Genomic DNA, 11,811 nt, shown 5'->3' with positions numbered 1-11,811 from the left:
AGTACCTCAGAATGTTACTATATTTGGAGATGGGGTCTTTAAAGGGTAATTTAGGTAAAACAGGGTCATGGGGCGGGGGGGGGGGGGGGCGGGGGGGTTCTAATCGAATATGACCACTGTCCTCATAAGAAGAGATTAGGACACAGTCATGCACAGAAGGGAAGAGCATGTGAAGACACAGGAAGAAAACCACCATCTACAAGCCAGGGAGAGAGACCTCAGAATGAATCCAAACTCCTTGATAACTTGATCTTGGACTTGCAGCTTCCAGAACTATGAGGAAACAAATGTCTGTGTTTAAGCCACCCAATCTGTGGTGCTTTGTTATGGCCACTATGGAAAACTAATACATATCCCTTCCTCAGCAACCTTGAAGAGTTACCCAACTTTTCACCAGTGGGTTAGTTTGGCAACCTAAGCAAAGTCCACTTAGCAGTCTGCAACTGTGCAATTATGGTCACCAGACTGCCAACATATATCTGAGAACTATCTGCTGACACCGTTCTATCAGAAACTTCAGGATGTGACCATTCTATCCATATCCACCCTATGCTTAACATCTCAAAATGCAACGCGCTATGGCCATGGTACCCTCTCCAGCAGAAGCAGCTTATTGTCCTTCATCTCTGTACTGCCACATAATGGAGAAGCCACCAGGCAGGAGGAAAGAAAGGATTCTTAACTCTCTTCTTTCTCTTTTAACCTAAAATATCAAAGTTTTAGCTCTTAGGCATTTATTTTTCTTCCTTATTTTTAAATGTATTCTTATTTCTTTCTGTTTTTCTTGTTTGGGAGCAGGGGTTGTTGTTTCCCAAACATTTTTCTTTGGTATCAATTTGGATCCCCTTGAATTACTGTTGAGTTCATGCATTTTCTAATAAAAGGGGTAGAAACTATTCTGAATCTGTTTGCTATTCTTTAGTCCCCTATATGACTCGAGCAAATGTATATTTTTTTTCTAAAACTAAGCACAGCTCATCGTGATGGAATCAAATTTGTTTAATTGCATTCCTTCTCTGAAATTTCCGTTTAAGATGCCATGGTTTACTGGCATCTTTGGATCCTTTTCATCCTGGCCCAAATCTCACTTTCTTGGGCATAAATGGTCCTTTTCATAATTGTTTTTAAATAAAACTTTCTACAAAAGACCAAATTAAAACCAGCTAAACAGCTAGGTACCACACTGGGGAAGGCCTCCCAGTGAGATGGCAGAAAGCCATCTCTACTTAAGGAAGACTGAGATAACTAGGCCTGGAACCCATCACTCCTGGACTCAAAAGTGGCTGTTCAACACAAGAAGTGGTACCTAAGGCCACATTTACAGAAGAGGCCAATTACTGTAAAGCATGTTTAGCTTCCCCAAACACCTAGAAATTTGAATGTGAACTAATTTAAAGCTATTAGCATATCATAGTCTCTTCAGTGTTTCAAACAGTGATAATATCTCAGTTGGAGTGGGAATTTGACTGAGGAATTATCTCTCCCTCAATTAGCATACTTGTGTGAATATTCTGATCAAGCAAAGCATTTTAAATCTGGCCATAAATTTCTTTCACCCTCGGCTCACTAGAGCAGTGGTTAAGTTGGCATAGTGTTCTGTTGCTTTGTTAACCTCTTATGAAGTGTAAATTTAAGAAAAGTTTTGCTTTACTCATCAGTTTCCCGGGTAAAAGAGATTGGCCCAACATAGTGTTGAAGGGAAAATTTGTGTGCATTTTGTGAAACAGAAGTTGAGAATTGAGAGTAGCTAGATTCTAGAGGACTCTCAATTCTCAACCTCTGCTTCCACCACTTCTAGTCACTTTCATTGGCCAAATGGCCAGGATCATAAAACATCATCCTTTCCTTTTATGATGGGGCAAGATTCCCAGAATCAGACAAGGCCCTGACCAAATGCAGAAGCTTCCAGAGGTCATTTCATCCCGTTAGGGAATAGAATCCTCCTCTTAGGTCTGAGGAAGATTTCAAACAATGGCATACGGTAGTGGCATTTCTCATTCCGTTGGATGGATGAGGTGCTGGTGGGCAAGGTATTTTAAGTTGTACAAACAAGAACTTCTCTATTTAAATAACATATTTAAATAAAATATTAGCTATATTTTCATTAGAAAAATTATAATTGGCATATTAAGCCTGTAAATTCACAGAATTTTTCTTCAATACTTGTTTATACTAAAGACTTTTTAAAGTCAATTTAAAGAAAGCTGTTAAGTGTGATGACACAAGTGGGAAGCAGATAGGACAAACATGGTGAAGGTAATCGGCAAAGGATGAAAATTTGAGAAAGGTAATACCAGAATTCCTTTCCATGGCTTTAGGTAATTATTTTTCCTGGTCCTGAACAGAATAAACAAAAACAAATTCAACCTAGGCACATAATGGAGAAACTGGAATACAGTAAAAACAAAGATAATGTTTTTTAAAGAAATAGATAATCTAGAAAGCAAAGACAGCCCCTAGGGGACTTCCTAATAACAATCATAGAAGTCAGGGTTGGGAGGGAGGGGGACAAAATGTTACAAGAAAATAACCATCAATTTACTATCACATGACCAGCCAAACTACTATTGAAGAATGAGAACAAAACAAAGACATTTTCAGACTACCAAATTGAGCATAACTGCCGTTGGCTGATCCCTACAAAAGAATCTTTTAAAAGATGTACTTCAGGGAGACGAAATTAAATACAGAATGGAAAAGTGAACGAAAAGGAAAGGGGGATAGGAAAGGAAGAATAGTGAGCAAAGAATTGGAAGCACAAGGTAAATCCAAGTATCAGCTTTATCTGGTAATAATGACTAATTCTGAGTTTTTCTAAATTACTTGAAACAGCTACAGGAGAATAACAACATGCAAGCTATTCTAGAGGTGATAAGAGCAGCTGAGTTCTAAGGTCTTTATATCATTTGGGAGGAAAGCAGGACACTGACTAATATTTGGCATTACTAAGTCAAAAGCGTGCTAAAAATAAGAGTAACCATTAAAGAATCAAAATGGCAATAAATAACCTTCCAACCATGAAGGGGCATGGGTGCGGGAGGAGGGAATAGAGAAAACCCCATCATTCTATAGAAAATGAGGAAATGAAGGAAGGATCAGGGAAACCATCAACAGAACCAAAGCAAAATCTAAACCAAACCTTGACATTATGGAAGAGCTACATCCAAAAGCAGATTGCTTATTTCAAAATGCAAATGCTTCCCTGTTCACACACAGCACACCCTGTTGCTGTCATTATTATCACAACCACTTTTTATTGCAGAGATCGCCAGATTTAAGCTGCCAGCATCTAATTAGGGAGCCCGCTCCGTCCACAACCGCAGTTATGAGGCTCACCCACCTCAAGTCCTTATTATCCCGGTTGGTGCTCAGTTTCAGAAAGCACCGTTTTGGAAGAATATAACAAAAACCATTCCCAAAAAAGGAGTTCACATTTATAAGTACACATGGATACACTCCAAACCCCTAGAGCTCATTACACTCTTTTATCTTGATCCTGAGTATGTAACTGTACAGACCCCTGAAGTCAGATCCTCTTCCCAAGTATAATTTAGCTAAGGATTCTGTTACATCCATCTGCAGAAGGAATTTAATTTTTCAGAATGGAAAGTAATAGAGCTCACCCAAAACTGAAATTGCAAGGTTGGAACCTCCCTGCTTCTGAGCATCAGTAGGCATATAAAAAGAATACGATTTATGTCCCTAAACCTAAAATATTCTGAAGCAATTATTTACTTAATATTTTGTTAAATTACCTAGGCTTGCAGTTTTGATTAGGAAAGCAAAAGAGAAGTCTGCAGGTGGCCTGTAAAGCTAATTTTGAAGATAGCTCTGCTAAAGCTCATGCAGTGGTCTTGGAGAATATTAACATAGTGTTACAAACCGCAGTGCCCTCAGGGTGTTCACCTGCCACAGAATTTAATTTATTTTATATCTCATCTAATAGACTGAGTCTCATCCATTAAGTAAATATAATATGGAAATATTGTCTTGTTTCTCTAAAGAGGAAACCAGCGACGACAGGAGATTTATGCTGCAGAATCTTTTGCTCCTCTAATTGGATTCAAATTCAGGCTGTGTTGTGACCTATCCCTCGTTAAGGTGCAGTGTATGGGATACTGCCCGCATGACGCAGGGTCATATGTATTTCTTTAGCACGTGTGAGATAAACAAAAGCAAAAATCAAATCAAATAGACACTTTCTGTGATGATTAATTTACCAGTCGAACTTCAGATGTCATCATACAGTTGCCTGACATTCACAGACTAAAAATATTTCCAATCTATGTACTCCACTTAGGTGTTTGAGGTATTCACCAACCTTGGAAAGGCAAATAGACCCAGCACTCGATAATTCTGAGAAATGTTTCCTATTAGTGGTGACAAAGAAAGAGGCTTGCAGCAATAGGCAACCTTTAAAAATAAAAATAAGAAGTGAGTGAATCAAACATGACATTATAATAGCGAGAAAATTGAATTCATCTGCACATGATAAGGGTGGCTTCATTATTCACAGGTGTCCTGGATGTGCCATGACACTGGAGACTGATGAGGCCACCCCATCTCTGGAGGATAAATTCAACATGCAAGGTATTGTTCTAATATATTCTCAAACTGTTTAGAATGTACTTAACAGATGGCAATGGGATAGTATTTTTATCTTTAGACATTCATAACAAGAAGGAACATAATTTGAAGCAAGACAAACCTGGAATAAGTTTTATACAGACTCACCTTCCCAACTCATTTAACAAAATTAGAACAGTTTCTCAGGAGGAGCAGTTGGAAGCCAGAGGCATTAGGATGCTTTCATAAGTCACCTTGGTAGAAGTGAGTTCTCTACCATCAATAAAATAGCTGAGAAGGCCTTTCTTCCAAACATTTGGAGAAATCATCCAAAGAGCAAATTTCAACAAAAGTCCACTGACTCATTTAGTTAATTTAAACTTTGTCTACCAGATTTTTTTTTAACTTCTCAAATTCTCTCGTGGCAACTAACATATTTTCTTTCTATTCATCTCTTGCCTGACTCCTCCCAAATTATAAATCCAGTTGAATAGATGGCAAATACAAGTATGTACCCACATATCTCCAATTTCTAACATGCTTCCCTGGGCTTTTCTCTCATCTCTTCTTCTGATGACTTAACCACCTGATTTAAGCAAACTTCCTCATTTACAAAAAAAAAAAAACAAAAAAAAAACAACCTGATGCCAGTCATATAATGGATTTAAGTTTTGTGTTATGGTAATTTCCCTAAGACAGATTTACCTTAAAGCCTGCTTTCCAAGTGTACAATCTAGAAGTACCCCAAACAAAGGTGAAAAGCTTCCAGAGGGAAAAAAAATGAAATAAACTTAAATGGTATGAGATACTACAACAACTATTGGAGCATTTTTGGAAAAAGTTTTGGACTATGGAGGAAGCTACTTGTCCAAATTGTTGTGAATCATCCAAAATACACAGAATAGTTTCTTTGTTTCTAAATGTTAATGTTTGCACCCTCCTAATTACAGAGGAAATCATTGCAGACAAGGCATCCTTGTCTCTGAGTTAACTGTCCCAAATGAAGGATTGGAGAAGCAGGTTTAATTGAGGTAGGCAAAAGTCAGGATATACTTAATCTTCCAAGAGACGCTGATCTCTGGAGTCCTTATAATTAATATCTCTAAGTAGTAGTGTCTTGTAATGGTTGGTCAGAATTCAACACTTTAAAGCCAAAAATTCTACAAGAGATGGGTTTACTTGTGTCATAACAGTGCTTTTGTTACATCCTGGACTTGAAATAGAGACTCAGATTAGTGGCATGAATCAACTTTAGGCTCATGACCAAAATACTAAGGAGGCCCTTCTTACCTACAGCTAAGTACAAAATAATTACATCAACAAGTTGACACCTCCTCTTTCTCACATCCTCCTTTCTTACTCCCATTCACTTCATACAAGGGCTATTATATTGACATATACAATTAAGTCATTTACTGGGCTCTTTTGTCTGTCCACTATTAATGAAGTACTATACAACATGCAACAAGCGATGTAGAATAATTATGACACCAAAATGCATATCCAATTGCAAAGGTCAAAAAATGCTTTCATGTGCATAATCTCTTCTAGCTCTCACAATAACCCTGCAATAACCTAATGTGTTATATTAGTTTGAAAGACAAGGACTTCTAAGGTTTAGAGAAAGATTGTAACTTCCCCAGGTTTGCATAGCTAGTAAACAGCAAATGATTCTTGATTCTAAGCAATGTTTTTTTGATGTGTATTTATTTTGAAAGAGAGAGAGCTTGCACATGCACACACACACACACACACACACACACACACACACGTGAGCAGGGGAGGGGTATAGAGAAAGACAATCCCAAGCAGGATCCCTGCTGCCAAGGCAGAGCCCAACGCAGGGCTCCATACCATAAATCGAGAGATTATGACCTGAGTCAAAATTAAGAGTCAGACGCTCAACTGACTGAGCCACCCAGGTATCCTTGATTCTAAGCAATGTTTTATTTCTTACATGTTTGTTTGTTTCTTTAAGGATGTTCTAATCCAATCAAGATTTGAACTGAAAAACCTGTACATCCACTGGATTTTCTTCTTCCCAGGAAATAAAAATGCAAACTCACTCCAAATAAGAGTGACAGAGATGGTGTTCCTGGGAGAAGTGGGAATGACTGGAAGGATGCTCTAGAAGTTCTTTGGAGAAACTAAAGGAACACCAGGAGCCAGCAATGGCAACTGATGGAGGAATGTTAAAAGACAAGCATGCAGCAATGAAGTCTGTATAGTCACCATGCAGAGGAATGAGGGCAAGGTAAAGATATTTACAGCTTGAAACTGGATCTCCTCAAGGAGATCCAGGAATCTCCTCAAGAAGAATATTCCTAAGACCTACAGAAAAATGTTCCTTTCCATGATCAAGGAAATAAGTGTTGCATATTCAGGTTACAACAGTCAGGACCATGCAACAACTTTTTGAGGGGAAAAGGGGACAGTTGGGAACTGAAATATCCAGGGTTTTTGCCTTGCCAAACCAACCCTTCAAGGAAAACCAGAGTGAGTGAACCACAGATATCTCAAGAAAACAAAGATAACTTTATAGAACACAAGTAAAGACTAGGAAGAGGAAATTCACTCAAGGAACTATTTCAGAAAAAGTTGACTATTGCTTGCTTGACCTACTAAAAGGAGGTCTCTCTCTTTGGTTAATGATGACATACACAGCTCAAATGGCCACTTGAGACACCTCAAAAGAGTGGCCCTGTGGCCATAGTGACTGAAAAATTCACAAATCTGGGACTTAAACTTAGATCTTAGGACACAAAATGATATTCTTCTCCCTTCTATATCATAATGAAGAAAAGACATGCACATGAAATTACAAAATATTAGCCAAAAAATTAAAGAAAATATTCTCCACTTCCTTTTCCCACTTCCATGTATTTTAGTCTGATAAGGCTGCTACAACATATGAATTTGGGGAGGACACAAACATTCAGTGTATGGTACCATGCAATTTCTCGTTTGGACAACTGTGATTGTCCTCTGATAAGTCATCTTCCCACCATTCCTCCTTGCTCTGATCCATCTGCCACACTGTATCCAGAGTGATCTCTCTAAAATGTGGATCTGATCATGGCATCCCCATCTTCCCCAACACACACACATACTTAGGATGGCTTAATGATTTCCCACTGAATACAGAGTAAAGTCTCAAGTTCTCAGCATAAACATTCCTTGCACCATTGTCATACCAATTTCCCAAACACAGAGCACTTCTAGTGCCTTGTTGATACTGTTTGCTTTGCCTAGAATATTTGCAGCCTCCTCCCTTCTGTCTGCTGTTGCTATCCTCAGGCTCACATTACCTACACAGCCTTTTCTGACCCCATCATCCAGTTCATTTCTTCTACTTAAGTAATGTGATTATATTTTTTTAAATAGGTGAAGGAAATGTTATTTCTGGCACCAAAAATTCTTTTAGGAATGGAATTGTATTTCTTTGGGAAAAAGTGTATACTGAAAAAGATCTAGGCTAAAAGGTGAGATGGCAAATGGTCTGGACCCAGAGAGAACTGCTAGGCATCAGACAATGGAAGAAATGAGTGAAGAGTTGTTCTGGTGAAGAGTTGGGAGGTGAGAGTAAAAAAAAAAAGGGGGGGGGGATGGAGGGGGGGGGGATTCTGAAAAAGCAGATTGTTCAATGAGATCCCTCCATGAAGAATAACCTGGAATTATTGGTACCTTCTGCGAAAATGCAAGGAAATCTTAGAATGGGTGAATTTACACTCGAAAACTAACACAGGAATGAGTCTTTGTGTCCCAGAAAAAGTGGGTAGAGAAAGGAGACATTAATACAGGAGCCATACTATAATAGTGTAGGCCCTGTGAATTTGCAAAAATTTTAGAAGGTTCACATATACTCAGGTCATAAACTTGGAGATATGAAACAATGCTACCTATATCTCTAGAGCCAAGAAAATTCAAGCTGACATCTAAGTTATCCTTCAGTTATGGGCTCTATCTTAGCCTGTCTTTATTATAATTATAATTAATGTCTGGCTCCCATCCTAAATTATGATCTCATATAGGATCTCATATAGGACAGAGACCCGGGCTTATTAACCCCTGTATTCCCCTATATAGGAATGACAACACAACATTTATGAGTAGAAACTTAAATGTTTGCTGAACTAGATTGAATTGAATTATTGAAGAACATTTTCAAAATATTCAGAGGCTCCAGAATAATTCCTTCTGGATGCAATTTTCAAAAATCTGCCAAAGTATGAGTGGGGGGTTGGGAAGAAAAGGAAGGAGGTGGTGTAACTGTGGCAGTGGGGAAGATTAGGAAGAGATATCATTACGGTCAATATGTAATGTGAGGCCAACACACAGCAGATGGGTCCTTAAGAATGTCTTTCATTAACTTTCTCAAACTTAAGACTGATGACATGTTGGATCAGATAATTCTTTGTTGGGGGGCAGGGTAGGGGTCCTATGTATTATGCAGTGTTTAACAGCTACCCACTAGTTGCCAGTAACACCAGCCAGTTGTGATGAGTAAATATATCTTCAAACATTGTTGAATGTCCCCTGGAGAGCCATATCACTCCCAAATGAGAGTGACTGATCTGAAGTATATATGATTTATAGCACCTACTGAGACACAGAACTGGGTCCCAGCTTCTTAAAGGGAATGGACTAAATGTCATGGAGACTAACAATTTGCCATGAGACATGCAGCTAACTGGTTCACTATACCCTCACTCTTGGGTGGTCAGCCTTACTCTTGATTTCAGCCACTACTCTTCAAGCCCATCTGTGCCTACCTCTGTCCTATCTCCAGCTTGGCAGCCCTGTTGTGGTTAATGTGATCTCCACTGGCTGGCCGGTTTGTCGCATACCTTCTTACAATCACTCATTTCAATACTTTTAGGTTTTTATCAATTTGTCCTTGATTTTCTAAACATTCTATTCAAAACTGACTATTCAAAAGTCAGTAATAGTTTGACCCAAGGCCTGCCACTCTCCCAGTTCCACTGCCTTCTCCTGGCTCCCCGCAGCTTCTTCTCTGTCTATCTGTGTTTTTATCCTGAATATTACCCTCTCTCTGCTTTGAGAAGAAAAGGTCAGCATTAAGTTGCCATACATGTATCACCACCTATTTCTGTGAAATAGGAATCATTGACTCCCACCAAGTACAGCTTCAGAATATACAGTGGCATTTCCCTTTTGCATCATGGGTTCTCAATATCTACAAACTACCACTGAATGGAAGAGGAACCAATGGTATCAAGGAAAATAATGACAATATTTTGGGGTCATGCCAGAATGTATTTCATTCCAATAAATGTGTGCAACAGCAATACTCTATAATGTAGAATGTTAAATAAATTAACTAAGACTTAAAAAAAAAATAAAAGAAACCAAGACACTATCACTGAAACCACATCAATCACTTTGGAATGGATGACAATGTTTAATGGAAAGAAGGTGGAAGAAGGTAAGAAAATAGGAGACTGAAGTCTCTATCCATTCAGAAATTGAGGTCATTTAAAAAAACAACTGCACAACAACAAGCCAATGAATAACTCAAGCATAGTTCACATTATGTATGAATTACAAGTACTCAAGACTCCTCAGAAACTTCTAATTAGAATTAAAAGAATTGACTCTGAAAATGAGTTATGGTAATCGGTTTCTTATAAGAGTTGAGTCCCAGGAAATCAAGAGTTTTAAACTATTAATTGACTCATTTTTGTAAGAAAGATATATGTTTAAATCAACTTGGATTTCTCTATCAGCCCTATTTTACACAAAGAGAAGAAAGACTATGGGAGAAGGCTATTGAGCACACAACCCATGACTGACTGGAGATTAAGAAGAATTCAGGATATATTTTACTATTAAAGACCTAAAAAGAAATATAGCTATTTTTTTTATCAGATGCTGCTTCAGCACAAATGTTTTCCCTCATTTATTTTTCCAATTGCAATAATTTAAAAATATATAAGTGGACTTAGTCTCAAATGTGAAAACATTTTTATCACATTTACAAACACATCCAATCATAACACAAACTACTCCATTCATTCTTCAGTCATTGATTTAACAGATATTTACTGAGGTATACTGTCTACGGCCCCATTCAAGCAAATGCTCCAGGCCTAAAGTCCTCACACAAGACACAAACATATTTTATCAGCTGTCTTCCCAAACCCTCACTGAAAGCGATTGGCTAGGAATGGTTGTCTGATACAGGCCAGCCAATCCTAAAGTTGGCCAACAGTTTCCCAAAAAAGATAATCAGAAACCATGAGACTGTTCCTCTCAGGAAATTTAAGGAGAATCATAGGAGACTGATGTAGTCCATTTCCAATCCCTGAATGACAAAAAGTAGGCTTCAGTCATAATGCTCAAGTTAGCAATAACCCACTGAAAAGATTAAAAATAATAAAATCCAGAAAATCCCACCCCACTATGGAGTCAAAATTCAGTTTTGATACAAGCACGGATATGTCAGGTCAGCAACTCAATCATCTGCTTTATATGCAAAATCAGGACACCCCCACCCCACCTCCCTCTCCAGTAAGCCTTATGTTAGATGTTTAGATTTGCTGAGGCAATTCTATTTGAATCCGGGTATTCCTGTCAGGCTCCAGTCTGAACTGCTTAAATCCCCCATGTTGCTTACCCTGGAGTTATGAATAGGAAATAAAGGCAAAACGGATGGCACCTAAGCTAGCAGGGAGACTAATGTAAGTAAAACACAGTATTGTACTGTGGAACTTGTAATTGGTTTTAATCATATTTAACATCTGTTTCTCTACTTTAGCATATAATTTAGATGAAGCAGCTTAGAAATCTCAGCAAGAATCCATATTTTACATTTATTGAAAGAGGAGCACTTTCCAAGCGATCAAATTGCTCTCCTAATTCACTCATAATAATGTAGTAATTTGGAAAGTCTTTTTTATTTTCCTCATGAAATGTTCTTAATCAGTGGTCCTAGCTACTAAAGACTTCCCATCTGCTATCCCAGCAATAGCAATGTAAGATTATCGACCCAGCATAACTTCTCAGAATTCTCCCCTCTTTGGCTATGTCTCTCTCTTCATTTGACCTCTAACTTTACCTTGCTGCTGGAACTGCTCATTAGAAAGTCACCAGCTGCCTCCTACTCATCAGACTCAATGCACCACTCTCACTTCTTATCCTCCTTAGCTTCCCAGAGAGATGTAACCCGATCAACTTGGAATTCTCACTTCCCATAGTGTCACAGGAATTAATGAATCCTTGTGA

This window comes from Panthera onca, chromosome B2, assembly GCF_046562875.1.
Source record: "Panthera onca isolate mPanOnc1 chromosome B2, mPanOnc1 haplotype 2, whole genome shotgun sequence".
Taxonomy (NCBI): Eukaryota; Metazoa; Chordata; class Mammalia; order Carnivora; family Felidae; genus Panthera; species Panthera onca.
The sequence above is the reverse complement of the archived record's forward strand: the minus strand, read 5'-3'. Positions refer to the sequence as shown.